Below are 17901 nucleotides of genomic sequence, written 5' to 3' on the forward strand. Positions count from 1 at the left end.
TCTTCAGGTAAATTATTCAAGCATGGTGAATAGCTGTTGCGGTTTGTCTTGTCAGTTTTATTTATGATCTTTTTTTTTTTTGTACCTGAGAATAGTAAAACACATACGATACACCTCCCAATTGCTGGGATTGATGACTGTGCAAACACTAAGGTAGGTTAGTACAGTGCATGCTGAAAAGCAACTTGTCACAGCAGCGCCATCTGCTGGTGACTCAGATTATCTTCCGCTCACTTTAGGATTCACCTAATTCCTTATTGAAAACTAATAATATTAATAATAGTTAATTGCTAAAACTACTTTATCTGATTTATGGTAGAATCTGTAATTGAATACAATCAACACAGCTTTTCCAGGGGTCAGAGAGGCGTAACTACATCTACAAACTCGCCATATGCCAACTAGGATCCCAGGAAAGTGTCACAAAAAATAAGATGAATATTCCTAATGTGCCTATGGGGCTGTAAAATACCACATACCCTGTGCAATATCCAAATCTTATTATATATTCTTGTTTCTGCAAACCCCGAGATATGACTTCAGTTTAGATCATTAACCCTTCCACCACCCAGCAATTTTCTGTTTTTAATTTTCATTTTTTCCGCCCCTTCTAAGAGAAATACATTTTTATATCATTACAGCCATATGAGGGCTTGTGTTTTGCAGGACCAGTTGTACTTTTGAATGACACTATTCATTATGCCCCATATTGTACTGGTAAACGGAAAAAAAATCCAACTGTGGTGAACTTGCAAAAAATGTGCAATTCCCCAAATGTTTTGGGGAGTTTTCATTTACCACATTCACTATATGGTCAAACTGACCTGGCAGTATGATTTCCCAGTTCAGTACTAGCACGTAAATACCAAACATGTATATTTTTATTTTTATTTGACAGGTAGAAAAAAAAAATGTGTCCAAAAAATTTGTGCTTTTGTCACCATTATTTGAGACCTGTAGCGTTCTCATTTTTTGGGATCTGGGGCTCAGTGACTGCTTATTTTATACCATTTTTCTTTAGATGCGATGTTTTGATCGCCTGTTATTGCATTTTATTGCATTGTTTCAGTAACAAAAAAAACGGAATTCTGCCATTTTTTTTTCTTTCTCGTTATGCCGTGTACCGATCAGATTAATTGATTTTATATTTTGATAGATCGTTCATTTCTGAAGGCGGCAATATCAAATATGTGTAATTTTTTGTTATTATAATGTTTTATTTTCAATGGGGAAAAAGGGGGTGATTTGAAAGTTAGTTAAATTTAAATTTTTTATTTTGCCATATTTTTAAAAAAAAATGTTTTTACATTTTTTTTATTGATTTACTAGTTCCCTTAGGGGACATGGAGCTGACACAATCTGATCTCTTCTACTGTACAGAGCGATGCTTCAGCAGAAGTCCAGCAGAAATACTGATCTCCTGTGAGTGCCGGTGCTCTCCCTGTATTCACAAGAAGTGAGTCATCACAAGGGTCATCAGATGACCACTGGCTGTCATGATAACCCATTGGAGCGCCGTGATCACTCCACGGGGCCGATAATGGTGGAAGGGAATTGCGCACTCCCTGCCAGAGATTGACAGCAGGATTTAACTGATTAACAGGAGCGGGTGAATCTCCAATCCACCCGCCCCTGTTAGCTGCACGTGTTGGTTGACCAGATCAGCAATCATGTGCTGGAAAGCAGTGCACTCACCATGGCCTTGGACTAAAGGTAGATCCAAAGTCCTGACGGGCTTAAAGAAGTTACTGTATATGGTTTAAATCCATAAGTCTGCAGTCACTCTATATATCACTCTGTGACTATGGACTTTTTAATTGTCACTTCACGCGCGCACTGTGTGCTATGAGGATTCTCTGATTTTAGAGCCAGGTAGGGTGGTCACATGGCTGTGAGAATGTGATAAGCAGACTCCTGGCCAGAATCCGACTAGATGGGCGCAGCCTTGCTCAATATTCTGAAGAAGTGAATCCTTAGTGTGTAGTGCACGCAATGTGAGGACTTACAAGTCTCCAGTCACAGAGTGACACATAGAGTGACTGCAGACTTATCGTTTTAGACTGGACAACCCCTTTTACAAAAAATTAAAATTTAATAGAAATTCATCAGACGCTTTTATGGTCCATTACATGCAGGCACTGCCATTACTTTTGTATTTCTGGAAATAAAAGCGCAGATGTGATCAAAGGCTGACAATACTCAGTCTGTGAGTCGAGATATTTGGCGTAAGAAGATGTAAAAAGTTTGATTTAAAATTTTAATTGTTTGACTTAAAGAAAAAAAAAGAAAATATATATGTATGTATGTATGTATGTGTGTATGTGTGTATGTGTGTGTGTGTGTGTGTGTGTATGTGTGTGTGTGTGTGTGTGTGTGTGTATATATATATATATATATAATGTATGTATGTAACGTCCTGGAGGTGGATTCACTGGACCGTGCACCGGACTCCCCCAGTGAGGCAACCCGGAGCTAACCCCTATACAGGCACTGTCCGATCACCCCACCAGAGGGCCTAGATGCATGGTAGCCGGAACACTAGGGGTACGGGATCAGAGTCCTTCAGGGATCTTGTACGGGAATGTCTCTGAGTCCAATGAACACCGGAGGCTAGACAGATGACTGGAACCGGATTCAGGTGCCGGGTAATTACCGCAGACAGGGTCCGGGTCCAGCGAGACATGAAGGCTGATGTTACCAGGTGAAGTCGGGGATCGGTGACGGGTTCAGGCTGACGGTAGATGGCGGTATCCTCAGCAGACGGTCACCGGGAGACTTCCTGGGGAATCAGCAGTCAGGACCAGGTTAAGGTGGCAGGACGGGTTCTGCGGAAGAGACAGAGTTAAACGGGGGCAGGGCACAAAGGGACCTGAGCACCTAGCTATGGGAACACGTTGATCAGGCACCGCCCACATGGAAAGGAAATCCTCATATACCCTGTACCTGTAATTGACCATATCCTGTTTCCGGGACACTGGCCCTTAAAGAAAAGGTGAGTGAGCGCGCGCACGCCCTAACGCGTATGCGCGAGGCTCGTGTGCAGGAGACCAGAGCAGGAAGCGGTGCAAGAGATGCAGGGGGACCAGAAAGAGTGTCCTGGGTCGCAGGGGGACGCCGGGACCAGCTGGCAGGAGGCACGGAGGACGCAGAGGAGGGAGAGTGAGGAGGGCAGCCACAGGCAGAAGGACTGGGAACTGGAGCGGTGAGTGACAGACGGCGCCGGGACCGGGGAGCGGGACTAATATATATATATATATATATATATATAATCTCAAGCTATGGGTACAAAATAATAAAATATATAAATTACTAAAAACGACAAAGTCTCCAATGTAAGCTGCTTTGGTGGTCTCCAGTTGGCCATGAAGTGATGACATTCCATTCATTGACCACCTAGTCAGGTGACTTAATAGTCCGTAATCAGAGGTACATCCGCCTCATTGGCAGACACAGACATATTTCTTGCTTACTTGCAAATTTGTGAACTAGAACAGCAGACACTGTATGTGGGGCAATGTTTTGCCCTTTTTATATGCGAGAGTCTAGATGTTCTAAAACAATGACAGCCAAAGTGCCCTACATAGCTCCATAGCTCAGTTGCAATAGTGCCATCCACATAACCCTGATAACAGTCTCAGCTACAGTGTCCTCATAGTATATGGGACCTTTGTAGCCAAATAGCTTATCATAGTACACATCCACGGCGGCGAACATCCACTTCCTTAAGGGGGAGGGACGTTCGACGTCACACAGCGGCCGGTCAATAGAAGCGGAGGGGTGGAGATGAGCGGGGCGTAAACATCCCGCCCATCTCCTTCCTTCCGCATTGCCGGCGGCCGCAGGTAAGCTGCAGTTCATCATTCTTGAGGTTTGACACAGAGCGACGTGTGCTGCCTCAGGAACAATGAACAACCGGAGCACAGAAGGACGTTCGATTTTGAAAATGAGCGACGTGTCAACGAGCAATGATAAGGTGAGTATTTGTGCTCATTCACATTCGCTCATTTGTGTTACACGCTACAATATGTCAAACGATGCCGATGTGCATCACTAACGACGTGACCCCGACAACATATTGTTAGATATATCGTAGCGTATAAAGCGGCCTTACCAAAATGGGATTGACTAAAAAGGGCAACCTCCTATAAGTCTGTGACTCATAGAATAATTGTCATAAAAGGAGTCCAAATGCAGTGGTTTACACGGGCCAACCAGCGGCATGATACAACAGCTAATTGGTACATTTTTATTAATCGGTGGTTGTTGAAATGCCTGTTTACACAGGCAGACCAAAGTAAACGATATGCACTGAGCGATCTATACTAGATTCCTCAGTGCTCATAGGCTGCCATTGTTCTCAAATCCTACACCACTGAGAACGATGATCGTTTAGGCTACAAAGCACCACAGCTCTGTACACTGCCTCTGTATCTATACAGTGAATGGAGCTGTGCTATTCTGCTACATACACTGCTTACATTCATTTGCTGCTGGTGATAACAGATGATTGTTGGGGGTTCCAGGTTTCGAACACCCACCAATCTTATCAATATCATCAATACAAAAGTAATGGACAACCCTTTTAAGATGTGGAATAAAATGAGTTTGTTCTTTGAGATAGTAAATGAATTCCCTTAATGCAAGCAGATGAAATGCACTCATGTGCCCTATAAATAACTATATGTATATCTGTCATGTATACTGATCAATACTGCTGAAAGAAAGACTGCTTTGCAAATAGAGTCGCTGCTGGCTACAAACATGAATGACACATCTTTATCATCTCCTGGCAAAAATGTTTTATTCCTGCGGCTCATCAGGTTGCTTTCACATTTGGGACTGTTTCATTTAAAGGAAACGCCTGAATATTGATCCATGTGATTTATAGTCTTCTAGCAAGAAAGAGAGGAGGTAGATATGTCAGGTCCCATGGGGCTTTTTTGTAACACATAGGGAAAAATAACCTTATCGCTCTAGCAGAAGACTATCAAGTACCAAAGGGATCTCATTAGTACCATCCATCGTCTGGTGGTCTACGTTGTGCTCTACAAAAGAGGATAGTTCCCTCTAACATATGAAGAATGGGTCATGTTAATAGTATATAACCAAATATAACATTGTATAACAGGGTCATTATGGTGATATGTGTATTAGTTAAAGGGAATGTGAACAGGAAATTAAATTGTGGGGTCGGAGTCCTGTGTAGGCGGTACACATGATCCTCCGTGGCGGAAAAGGTGGAGACGGGCAAAGGTCGTAACCGCTCGTTGGCTGTTCGCTTGTCGGTCGTAGACAAGGTTGCGGTGACGAGCACGTAATGACATTGAAGGGCCCTTCTCTACCTATGAAATTAATAAACTGTGACTGACCTGTTTTCACCCCATCAAGGCCTGGCCGTGTTTTCATTTGGGGACTTGTGGGAGGAGGGGAAGGCACCATTTCAGACACGCGGGTCTCCACAGTCTGGCAGGCACGGTACTGCTTACGGAACGTGCCTCTGACTGTGGAGCCCACCTGACCAATGCTAAAGGAGACAATGGTTGCGTCCATTTCCCCTCTGTCCACCACTCCCCAGGTGAGCCACTAATTGGGATGCCCAGCTGACCAACGGGATCACAGGGGAAGGGTGGTCCAGCCACACCTACAGGGGTTAAATTCAGTGCCCGGGGTCAGTGATTTCCTCTTTCCCTCCGGCTGCCCCCTAGAAGCTTTTGTCCCACCGTCCCTCCCTTATTTTCTCACCATCTTCTTATTTTATTTGTATTGTTTTCTTACCAGAATAATTGTATGTTAAATGAATAGAGATGAAACCCTTGTATTTGAAATTACGTCACAGCGGAAATGGTGGAGACGGGCAAAGGCCGTAACCGCTCGTTGGCTGTTCGCCTGTCGGTCGCAGACAAGGTTGTGGCGACGAGCTCGTAATGACATTGAAGGGGCCCTTCTCTACCTATGAAATTAATAAACTGTTACCGACCTGTTTTCACCCCATCTAGGCCTGGACGTGTTTTCATTTGGGGACTGGTGGGAGGAGGGGAAGGCACCGTTTCAGACACGCTGATCTCCACAGTCTGCTATATATACTGTTTACATTCATTTGCTGCTGGTGATAACAGATGATTGTTGGGGGTTCCAGGTTTCGAACACCCAGCAATCTTATCAATATCATCAATACAAAAGTAATGGACAACCCTTTTAAGATGTGGAATAAAATGAGTTTGTTCTTTGAGATAGTAAATGAATTCCCTTAATGCAAGCAGATGAAATGCACTCATGTGCCCTATAAATAACTATATGTATATCTGTCATGTATACTGATCAATACTGCTGAAAGAAAGACTGCTTTGCAAATAGAGTTGTTGCTGGCTACAAACATGAATGACACATCTTTATCATCTCCTGGCAAAAATGTTTTATTCCTGCGGCTCATCAGGTTGCTTTCACTTTGGGACTGTTTCATTTAAAGGAAACGCCTGACTGTTGATCCATGTGATTTATAGTCTTCTAGCAAGAAAGAGAGGAGGTAGATATGTCAGGTCCCATGGGGCTTTTTTGTAACACATAGGGAAAAATAACCTTATCGCTCTAGCAGAAGACTATCAAGTACCAAAGGGATCTCATTAGTACCATCCATCGTCTGGTGGTCTACATTGTGCTCTACAAAAGAGGATAGTTCCCTCTAACATATGAAGAATGGGTCATGTTAATAGTATATAACCAAATATAACACTGTATAACAGGGTCATTATGGTGATATGTGTATTAGTTAAAGGGAATGTGAACAGCAAATTAAAAGGACCACATTGTACTATTTGCAGGTATGCATGTATGTATATATCTTTAGGGGATTTTCTTTTAGCTTTGAAGACCCTTCTACTGACGTAAGGTTTGGATGCATATTTAATTTTAAGTACAATAATCTGGAGGACAATGTAAAACAGAAACAAAATGTCACGAATGTGTCGCGTCTGCAAGTTACATATTGTATTGGAGGGGATTTACTTTCAGTTGATGGTCTCTTTCCCTTCTGGCTGAGATTACTCATAGCCTTATCACAGCTGTAACATCTTGTCATCACCCCCTTTTGCTATATTGTCCTACTCCTGGCTTTACTCCATGCCGGTGATATAATCTCTACACTGAAAACTTTGAAGAAGCCAATCTCTGGAGAAGCTGAGGTGTTTTAGTTGCAGCTGAAAAGTTTCCTGCTGGAGAAACTTTGGATTTCTGTTTGTGTCATTCCCCAACCATTTTTACCATTTTTTTTTCCCTTCCTAGTGTTGTCTTATTTTATAATCAGCTGGGCCAAAAACAGGGGAAGTTTGGATGGCCAATATATCCACCCCCACTATATACCAGGAATAATCAATCAGGAATTGTCTTATTGTAGCAGTGGAACTAGTGTCTCGCTTCCCTACTGACTAGTCAGGGTGAGTTCAGTGTCAGTGAGGGTCTAGACACAAGATGAAGCCCGAGGTGAAGGACCCGTCTAGGGACATTAGTGGGTGCAGGGATCAGCCACAGATGAGTGTGAGGTGGTGACCCTTTTCCCTATCACCAGGGCCTTCCTTAAACATCTCCCCTGGTTTTCCCCCTTTGTGTTGCGCTGCATGCCGGACATTCCCTCATCCTGGCGTGACACAAGTTCTGTTTTTCCTTGTGGAAACCAACCATTGACAGTCATTTAGTCCTAGGCTCCCTTTACCTTTTACCAGAAAAAGAGTAAGCTGTCTCACTATTGCTGCCTATTTGAGATATTAAGAAATAAAGCAAGTGCCACTTTTCAAATGGTGACAAAAAGTACTATAGTGAGGCTTTCCTATATTAGTTCCCACATACAGTAGCATTGTCTATTGACTTTAGCTACATAGAAGTGTCTCTATAGTTGTTACGCACCTGTCTGGATTCCAAAGTCAGGCTCCACTCCCTTCCCCTACAGTCGCCACCCTTTGCTGATCTCCACGTCAGGCTTTACAAATTGCTCAGCATACCTTACTGTCATCATAATTCATGTCCTTTTGAGGTTGACTTAGACACACAAGTGGTGTCTGGGTATTCCGTCAGTGTTTTGTTCAGTTGCTTATTCTCACCTACCGTGCCAGTGCGGATCCAGCGATGTTGGCGCTCGCGTTTCCGGGGCTCATGTCAGGTTGTTACGTTACACGAACCCCATGTCTAATCTTCACCAACTTCTCTCTGTCTGCCTTCAGACGTATAAGTAATCATCAGGGAGCGAGAGCTGCGGCTAGCCGCTTGTGTCCTGTTAATGACATATCTAAAGGTGGGAGAGAGAAGCTGGTGATAATTGGGTGAGGTATCAATTTATATCATTTATACATCATGCGATGCCACTTTTGTTGCATAAATTCTGGTGAATTTGTAGGGGATGTTTTGACATTACCCATCATGCCAAAGTTCTTTGCCCACTTTTCACAAAGTTCATAGCATAGGTTGTACACCATCGGGGACATTTTTTTTTTTTTACTCAACCCCTTCATAACACAGCCACAGCTGTTTCAATTTTTCCTCTCCGTCTTCCAAGAGCCATATTTTTTTTTTTATTTTTATCCACATAGACGTATGAGGGCTTGTTTTATGCGGGTTGTACTTTTGAATGACACAAATCATTTTGTCACGTAGTGTACTGGAAAAAATTCTAAGTGCTGAGAGATTGCAAAAATAACCCGCAGCATTTGTTTTAGGAGTTGTTTGGTAAAAATGAGCTAACAATATGATTCTCCTCATCAGTATGAGCATGGTGATACCAAATATGTTCAGTTTTTTTTATTATTATATTTGTGGAAAAAAAAGTATATTTGTAAAAAAAATTGATTGTGTCACCATTTTCCAAGACTGTAATGTTTTCATATTTCAGTCGATGAAGCAGTGTGAATAGGGGTGTACATAGAAATCATGGGGCTCCATAGCAAAAGTCTGAATGGGGTCCCCACAAAGAAAAAATTAAATATTCATCAAGTGTTCTTAAATTCAGGCATGCAGTTATTAGAGGCCAAACATTGTCCAAGAAAGAGATTTCCCTGAAAAAGAAGTTCCATAATACTTTGTGCCATTATGCATAAAGCCATAATACATCATGCCATGTGCTATAATACATGTTGCCATGTGCCATAACACAAGGTGCCATGTGCCATTATATATTATGCCATAATACATTGTGTCATAATAGATTGTGTCATGTGCAATTGTACATCAAGACATAATACATCGTGTCATAATACTTTGTGCCATAATACATTTTGCCATGTGCCATAATTCAGTGTCTGTGCTGTAAAAGATCATGCCACAAAACATGCTGTATTCTTTAACTTTTTTAGCTGCCCATACACTTCATTATTGAACCGCAAGTAGGGCTTATTTTCGGAGTAGGGTTTATAATTTAAGCATACTCCAAAACGGTTGAAAACTCCTGCTAGGGCTTATTTTCAGGGTGGATCTTATTTTCGGGCCCATTTTGGTATATATGTCCCCATTATGGTACACTAACGATGAAAAGGGTAACAATGTATTGAACTTTTGACTTTCAGACTCCATATCTCACCATCCACTACAGCTTCTTTCAGCATGAGAGTACCTTCATTATAAAGACAATCATCTTGGCTATCACTTAAATAAATTTGACTTACAACTATATATCATATAATTAGTTATGCAGATTCTTGTCATGTCACTGCATTGTTTGTTAGTATTTTGTAAACCCACCTTTGGCTTTGAACACTGCCTGAATTCTCCTGGACATGCTCTAAATCAGATTCAAGCAAGTATTGACTGAAATTTGATCCCAGCTCTTTTCTACATTTTCCAAATGTTGGTGCATACTGGTCAGATCACTTGGGTATGTATACAGCATTTTCTTCAACTCGTTTCAATTGTTCAATTGGGTTGAGGTATGGGGACTCTGGGGACCAAACCAGGACCTCTACCTCATTGTCAATGAACCATTTCTTCACCAATATTGACGTATGCTTTGGGACGATGTCCTGCTGCAACACCCTGTCATCCTATTCATACTCACAATACTTGAATGTATGAAGTAATTCATCTTATAGCATACTCACATATTGCTCAGTATTGAGACCACCATTGATCCTGCTCCAATATCCAAAACCTTTTTGCCTTGTTTCTTCCAGACCCATTTGTACCTCTGAGTAGAGATGAGCGAACCGGTCCCGGTTCGGCTCGAGGCCGGTTCGCCGAACGGGGGTCCCGTTCGAGTTCGGTTCGTCGAACGTTCGACGAACCGAACTAGAACCAATAGGCTATAATGGGAGGCAATCACAAACACATAAAAATGCATTATAAATGTACACAAACAGTTAATAAACATTGCCATAACACTTACCGGTCCTCGCGATCCCTTCTGCACTCTGTCTCCTGCCGCTATTCCATCCGATGATCGCTGAATCCTCCCGGTGACCTGCACTGCCAGCAGAGAAGCAGGACCTATCGTGACGTCAAAATAGCCATGTGACCAGTCACGTGGCTATTATCTCATTGGCTACAGACTGGTCACATGACTATGACACGTCATGTAGGACCTGCGAGTGCATCTCTCCGGTACACGGTGCACATATGTGTATCGCCGTGTACCGGCGACATGCTCTAGCACACGGTCGACTCCCCGTTCCGTTAGGGACCGGCTGACACAGCCGGTCATTAACGGAGATCACCGTTGCCATAGCAACGCAGTTAGCGGTGACGTCACCGCTAACCGCGGCTCCGGGAGCACCGTTGCTATGGTAACGCGTCTGTCAGCGTTACCGCTGTTACCGCTAGCAGCCAGCAGTGATCACTCACGGAGTGAAGGCTGCACGCTGCTTCCCGATTGTAGTGAGCATTGTAGTTAGGATGGAGGTTCCCCAGCCCCAAGTGATGCCCCTCACTACAATCGTCACTACTACTACACTAGAAAGAAAGAAGACAGAAGAGCAGGATCGTGGAGGGCTGACAGGGGTAATAAAGATGGAGTCTCTAATGTGTCTGTGTATTTATTTCTATTAAAGTATTTTTTCTCTGTGTGGTGTCTTTTTTTAACCCTTTATTGGAGATTCTTAATGGCCGGGTCAAACGTGCCTGACATTAAGAATCTCTGGCTTAATACTGGCTGGTAAAACAAAGCCAGTATTAACTCATGATTACCCAACAAGCCACCCGGCTCCAGGGCTGTTGGAAGAGTTGGATACAGCGCCAGATGATGGCGCTTCTATGAGAGCGCCATTTTCTGGGACGGCTGCGGACTGAAATCCGCAGCAGAGGCGCCCACAAACCTCGGGCTAACCTGTGCTGCGGATTCCAATCCCCAGCTGCCTAGTTGTACCCGGCTGGACACAAAAATAGGGCGAAGCCCACGTCATTTGTTTTTTAATTATTTCATGAAATAAGTGAAATAATTAAAAAAAACGGGCTTCCCTATATTTTTGGTTCCCAGCCGGGTACAAATAGGCAACTGGGGGTTGGAGGCAGCCCGTGGCTGCCAGCTGTACCTGGCTAGCATACAAAAATATGGCGAAGCCCACGTCATTTTTTTGGTGGGCAAAAAACTTCTGCATGCAGTCCTGGATGGAGTATGCTGAGCCTTGTAGTTCTGCAGCTGCTGTCTGCTCTTCTCCATACAGACAGACAGCAGCTGCAGAACTACAAGGCTCAGCATACTCCATCCAGGACTGTATGCAGAAGTTTTTTGCCCCCTGAAAAAATTATGTGGCTTCGCCATATTTTTGTATGCTAGCCAGGTACAGCAGGCAGGTACGGCTGCCCCCAACCCCCAGTTGCCTATTTGTACCCGGCTGGGAACCAAAAATAAAGGGAAGCCCTTTTTTTATTATTTCATGAATTTCATGAAATAATTAGAAAACAAATGACGTAGGCTTTGCCCCATTTTTGTGTCCAGCCAGGTACAACTAGGCAGCTGGGGATTGGAATCCGCAGCACAGGTTGGCCTGAGCTTTCTGGGCCCCACTGCTGCGATTTGCAGTCTGCAGCCGCCTCAGAAAATGGCATTTTCATAGAAGCGCCATCTTCTGGCGCTGTATCCAACTCTTCCAGCACCTGCCTGCTATACCTGGCTAGCATACAAAAATATGGCGAAGCTCACGTCCTTTTTTTGTAGCTTTTTGGCAAAAAAAAAAAAAAATGCTTCCCTGGATTTTCCATTGCCAGTGAAGGTAACACCAAGCAGTGGGGGTTAGCAGCCAGTAGCTGCTTGGATTACCCTTAGCTAGCAATACAAAAAATGCAGTGGGAGCTAACATATATTTTTTTTAATTATTTATTTAAATAACTAAAAATAAAATGGGCTTCCCTGTATTTTGATTGCTGGACATCACAGTGCTGTAAAAATAAATCTTTAAAAAAATGACGTAGCGCTCCGCGGTATTTTTGATTCTCAGCGCAGATAAAGCAGACAGCTATGGGTTGCCACCCCCATCTGCCTGCCGTTACCTTGGTTGGCAATCAAAATACAGGGAAGCCCATTAATTTTTTCTATTTAAAAAATAGTTAAAAAAAAAAAATTACGTTGGGTCCCCCCATTTTTGATAGCCAGCTAGGGTAAAGCAGACGGCTGTAGCCTGAAAACCACAGCTGGCAGCTTTACCGTGGTTGGGGATCCAATGTGGAGGTCCCCTCAGGCTCTTTTTTATAATTATTTTATAAATATTAATAATTACACAATAAAAGTAGGGGACCCCCCAAATTGGATCACCAGCCAAGGTAAAGCGGACAGCTGTGGTCTGGTATTCTCAGGGTGGGAAGGTCCATAGTTATTGGGCCTTCACAGCCTAAAAATAGCAGGCCGCAGGCACCCCAGACGTGGCGCATCCACTAGATGCGCCAATCCTGGCGCTTCACCCCAGCTCATCCCGTGCCCTGGTGCAGTGGCAAACGGGGTAATAAATCGGGTTGATACTAGCTGTAAAGTCACCTGAGATCAAGCCCAGCAGTTTGTGATGTCATGGCGTCTATTAGATACCCAACATCATAAACTGTCAGTACTAACAAAAACAAAAAATCGACAAAAGAAATTTATTTGAAAAAACAGTCCCCAAAACATTTCCTCTTTCACCAATTTATTGTAAGAAAAAAAATAAAGGGGTCCCACGACGACTCTGGACCGTCTAGAATATGGGGGGGGAGACACTCAGGGAACGTATCCCCCATTTTCTAGGAGTGCGGACCCTTCATGTGAGGAGTGTGGGTGCAATGAATCTGCACTCACTCTCCCCGGGTCCACAGCAGCAGAGTCCATGTCGTAATGGTTGCTACCAAAGCTGCAATGCCCTGCTCATGAGGTAAGGGCATGCCTAATCAGGAGAACTACTGTAGAGGAAGCTCTGCTCACTGGTATATAGGTGCTCAGAGGTAATAATAGATAAAATTAGTGAGTAACCTCGGCACTCTATATCTCCCAGACTAAGTCAGTAAGTCACAACGGATAGTAATGCAAAATCACTCTTTATTGGTCCGTATTAAGAAAATTTTTTTTTCATAAGCATATATGTTTTTGTCCAAAACAAGTTACAAATGACGTTTCGGCCTGAGCCTTCGTCAGATTGGACTTATCTGCATGTAATCATGAAAAATGACAATAATCAGTATCACATAAGAGTGAGAGAACAATAACATAAACTCGAACAATGTAGAGGTACAATTGGGATGCAGCAAAAAAATTGCAACACAGCAAGAAATGAAACACATGATACAAATGTCATAATACAGTACAAGGACAATATAGTAATGACAAATATGGGGTCAGAGTAGACTTAGACAGCTCTGGTACGAAAGAGATGTCAATCATAAAGTAACATGTGCAGTAGGTGTAGAGCTACACTATGCATGGCAGAGCTAATGGGTAGACCGACCATAGAAAAAGTAGAGAAAAAGTGGAGAAAAAGTGGAGAATAAGTGGAACATAAGAGGAGAAAAAGTGGAGAAAAAGTGGAGAAAAAAGTGGAGAAAAAGTGGAGAAAAAGTGGAGAAAAAGTGGAGAAAAAGTGGAGAAAAAGTGGAGATTAAGAGGAGAAAAAGTGGAGAAAAAAGTGGAGAAAAAGTGGAGAAAAAGTGGAGCATAAGTGGAGAAAAAGTGGAGAAAAAGTGGAGCATAAGAGGAGAAAAAGTGGAGAAAAAAGTGGAGAAAAAGTGGAGAAAAAGTGGAGCATAAGAGGAGAAAAAGTGGAGAAAAAGTGGAGAAAAAGTGGAGCATAAGAGGAGAAAAAGTGGAGAAAAAGTGGAGAAAAAGTGGAGCATAAGAGGAGAAAAAGTGGAGATTAAGAGGAGAAAAAGTGGAGAAAAAGTGGAGCATAAGAGGAGAAAAAGTGGAGAAAAAGTGGAGAAAAAGTGGAGCATAAGAGGAGAAAAAGTGGAGATTAAGAGGAGAAAAAGTGGAGAAAAAGTGGAGAAAAAGTGGAGAAAAAGTGGAGCATAAGAGGAGAAAAAGTGGAGAAAAAAGTGGAGAAAAAGTGGAGAAAAAGTGGAGAAAAAGTGGAGATTAAGAGGAGAAAAAGTGGAGCATAAGAGGAGAAAAAGTGGAGAAAAAAGTGGAGAAAAAGTGGAGAAAGTGGAGAAAAAAATGGAGATAAAGTGGAGAAAAAGTGGAGAAAAAGTGGAGAATAAGAGGAGAAAAAGTGGAGAAAAAGTGGAGAAAAAGTGGAGAATAAGAGGAGAAAAAGTGGAGAATAAGTGGAGAAAAAAATGGAGAAAAAGTGGAGAAAAAGTGGAGAAAAAGTGGAGCATAAGAGGAGAAAAAGTGGAGAAAAAGTGGAGAAAAAGTGGAGCATAAGAGGAGAAAAAGTGGAGAAAAAAGTGGAGAAAAAGTGGAGAAAAAGTGGAGCATAAGAGGAGAAAAAGTGGAGAAAAAGTGGAGAAAAAGTGGAGCATAAGAGGAGAAAAAGTGGAGAAAAAGTGGAGAAAAAGTGGAGCATAAGAGGAGAAAAAGTGGAGAAAAAGTGGAGAAAAAAGTGGAGAAAAAGTGGAGTAAAAGTGGAGAAAAAATGGAGAAAAAGTGGAGAAAAAGTGGAGATTAAGAGGAGAAAAAGTGGAGAAAAAGTGGAGAAAAAGTGGAGCATAAGAGGAGAAAAAGTGGAGAAAAAAGTGGAGAAAACGTGGAGAAAACGTGGAGAAAAAGTGGAGAAAAAGTGGAGAAAAAGTGGAGAAAAAGTGGAGAAAAAGTGGAGCATAAGAGGAGAAAAAGTGGAGAAAAAAGTGGAGAAAACGTGGAGAAAAAGTGGAGAAAAAGTGGAGCATAAGAGGAGAAAAAGTGGAGATTAAGAGGAGAAAAAGTGGAGAAAAAGTGGAGAAAAAGTGGAGAAAAAGTGGAGATTAAGAGGAGAAAAAGTGGAGCATAAGAGGAGAAAAAGTGGAGAAAAAAGTGGAGAAAAAGTGGAGAAAAAGTGGAGAGAAAGTGGAGAAAAAAATGGAGAAAAAGTGGAACACCCTTTGGTACCTTTCATGTGGCACTAAGGGGTGCTTAGCTTTGTATTTAGCCAAAAAAATGAAAAAAAAAATGACATAGGGTTCCCCCTAGTTTTGTAGCCAGCTAGGGTAAAGCAGACGGCTGCAGCCTGCAGACCACAGCTGGCAACCTCACCTTGGCTGGTAATCCAAAACTGAGGGCACCCCACGCTGTTATTTTAAATTAAATAAATAATTAAAAAAAAAAACCACGTAGGGGTCCCCCAAAATTGGATCACCAGCCAAGGTAAAGCAGACAGCTGGGGCCTGATATTCTCAGACTAGGGAGGTCCATGGTTATTGGAATCTCCCCAGCCTAAAAATAGCAGGCCGCAGCCGCCCCAGAAGTGGCGCATCCATTAGATGCGCCAATCCTGGTGCTTCGCCCCAGCTCATCCCGCGCCCTGGTGCGGTGGCAAACGGGGTAATATTTGGGGTTAATACCAGATGTGTAATGTCACCTGGCATCAAGCCCTGGGGTTGGTGAGGTCAGGCGTCTATCAGATACCCGACATCACCAACCCAGTCAGTAATAAAAAAAAATACACGACAAACACATTTTTATTTGAAAAAACACTCCCCAAAACATTCCCTCTTTAACCAATTTATTAGATTGAAAAACAAATCCAGGTCTGGTGTAATCCAAGGGGTTGCCATGACGATGCACACTGTCCCAGTCAATGAAGAGCAGGATGTTCCCCATTGGCTGGGAGAGCAGTGCAGTGACCTGAGCTAACATCAATGGGTCAGCCCAGGTCACTGCAGGGCATGAGAAGTGCTGCTGTCAGTGAGGTACATTACCTGCGCTGATCTCCAGCACACTGACAGCCCCTGTCACTGAGGTCAATGACCGGCGCCTTCACATCAAGTATCGCGAGAGGTCCGTGACGTCACCGCCAGTGTCAGTCTCGGGTCGGAAGCGAGAGGTGATGTGACAAGCGGCGGCCATGGAGGACAGTGACAGCGCTGAGGTCGGGATGGCGGGACTTCATCACCGCAGGTAAGCCGAGCGAGCGAGCGAGCGAGCGAGCGGGCGAGCGGGCGGGCGGGCGGGCGGGGGGGGGGGGTGGATGTGTGTGTGTGTGTGTGTTTGTGTATGTGTATGTATGTGTACATGCCGCGGGCAGGAGGGGGTGGAGCGAGCTGAGCGGGAAAGTGTGGGCTTCCTGCACGTAACTAAGATAAACATCGGGTTACTAACCAAAGCGCTTTGCTTGGATACCCGATGTTTATCTTGGTTACCAGCTTGTGGCAGGCTGCCAGCGATGGCTCCTGCTCACTGTAGCTGTAAAAAGCCCTGCTTTTTGCTGCTAGAACCGTTCTCGAACGTATCTAGAACTATCGAGCTTTTAGCAAAAAGCTCGAGTTCTAGTTCGATCTCGAACAGCCCAAAAATCACTCGAGCCGCGAACTGGAGAACCACGAACCACGAACCGCGCTCAACTCTACCTCTGAGTCTAGTCTATTGACTTTCGTCTCCTCACTCCAAATCACCTGTTTTCAGTCTTCTTGTCCACTTTTTGTGCTTTTTGCCAACTTTAGATGACACTTCTTATGATGGTATTGAAGTCAAGGCTTCTTCACGTTTTTTCGGGCCACCATTCCAGACTTATGTAACATGCGTCGCAAAGTGCTTGCATCGATCACAGAAACACAAGTGAATAGCTCACCAGACGTAATGAAAGAAAAAGTGGTGCTTGGAAATCTTGGACTGGTAACCAGGTTGAAACAAAAAAACAATAAAACTGACCTTCCTTTGAGCTAGTTGAGAATCTGGAGCATTACATTTGTTAGTTCCATTAAACTCTCAAAATGGCCAGAAAAAGAGAACTGTCATGAACTTTCATGCGAGAAATTGCTAAGAAACTGAAGATTTCCTACAACGGTGTGTACTACTCCCTTCAGAGGAGAGCACAGACAGGCTTTAACCAGAGCAGAAAGAGATGTGGGAGGCCCCGCTGCACAACTGAGCAACAATACAAGTACATTAGAGTCTCTAGTTTGAGAAATTGACGCCTCACAGGTCCTCAACTGGCAGCTTCTTTAAATAGTACCCACAAAACGCCAGTGTCAACGTCTTCAGTGAAGAGGCAACTCCGGGATGCTGGCCTTCAGGGCAGAGTGGCAAAAAAAAAACCATATCTGAGACTGGCTAATAAAAGGAAAAGATTAATATGGGCAAAAGAACACAGACATTGGACAGAGGAAGATTGGAAAAAAGTGTTAGGGGATGTGCGCACGTGTGCGTATTGTATGCAGTTACGCTGTGTTCTGCACCGCAGCGTAACTGCATGCGTCCTGCGTCCTCTGCACAATCTATGGATATTGTGCAGGAGCCGTGCGCACATGGCCTATTAGAACGCAGCGATTCGGCTGCTGCCCGAATCGCTGCGTTCTAATAAGTGACATGTCACTTCTTTCGTGCGGTTTGCATGC

At 43.5% G+C, this 17901-nt stretch overlaps 1 protein-coding gene across 2 annotated transcripts in view; it reads left to right on the forward strand.

Annotated features, from left to right (window-relative positions):
• Positions 1-17901, forward strand: part of CDH22 (cadherin 22) — a 554465-nt gene that overhangs the window by 473884 nt on the left and 62680 nt on the right. The window lies entirely within an intron of this gene.

Source organism: Anomaloglossus baeobatrachus, chromosome 5 (assembly GCF_048569485.1).
Source record: "Anomaloglossus baeobatrachus isolate aAnoBae1 chromosome 5, aAnoBae1.hap1, whole genome shotgun sequence".
NCBI classification, from domain to species: domain Eukaryota; kingdom Metazoa; phylum Chordata; class Amphibia; order Anura; family Aromobatidae; genus Anomaloglossus; species Anomaloglossus baeobatrachus.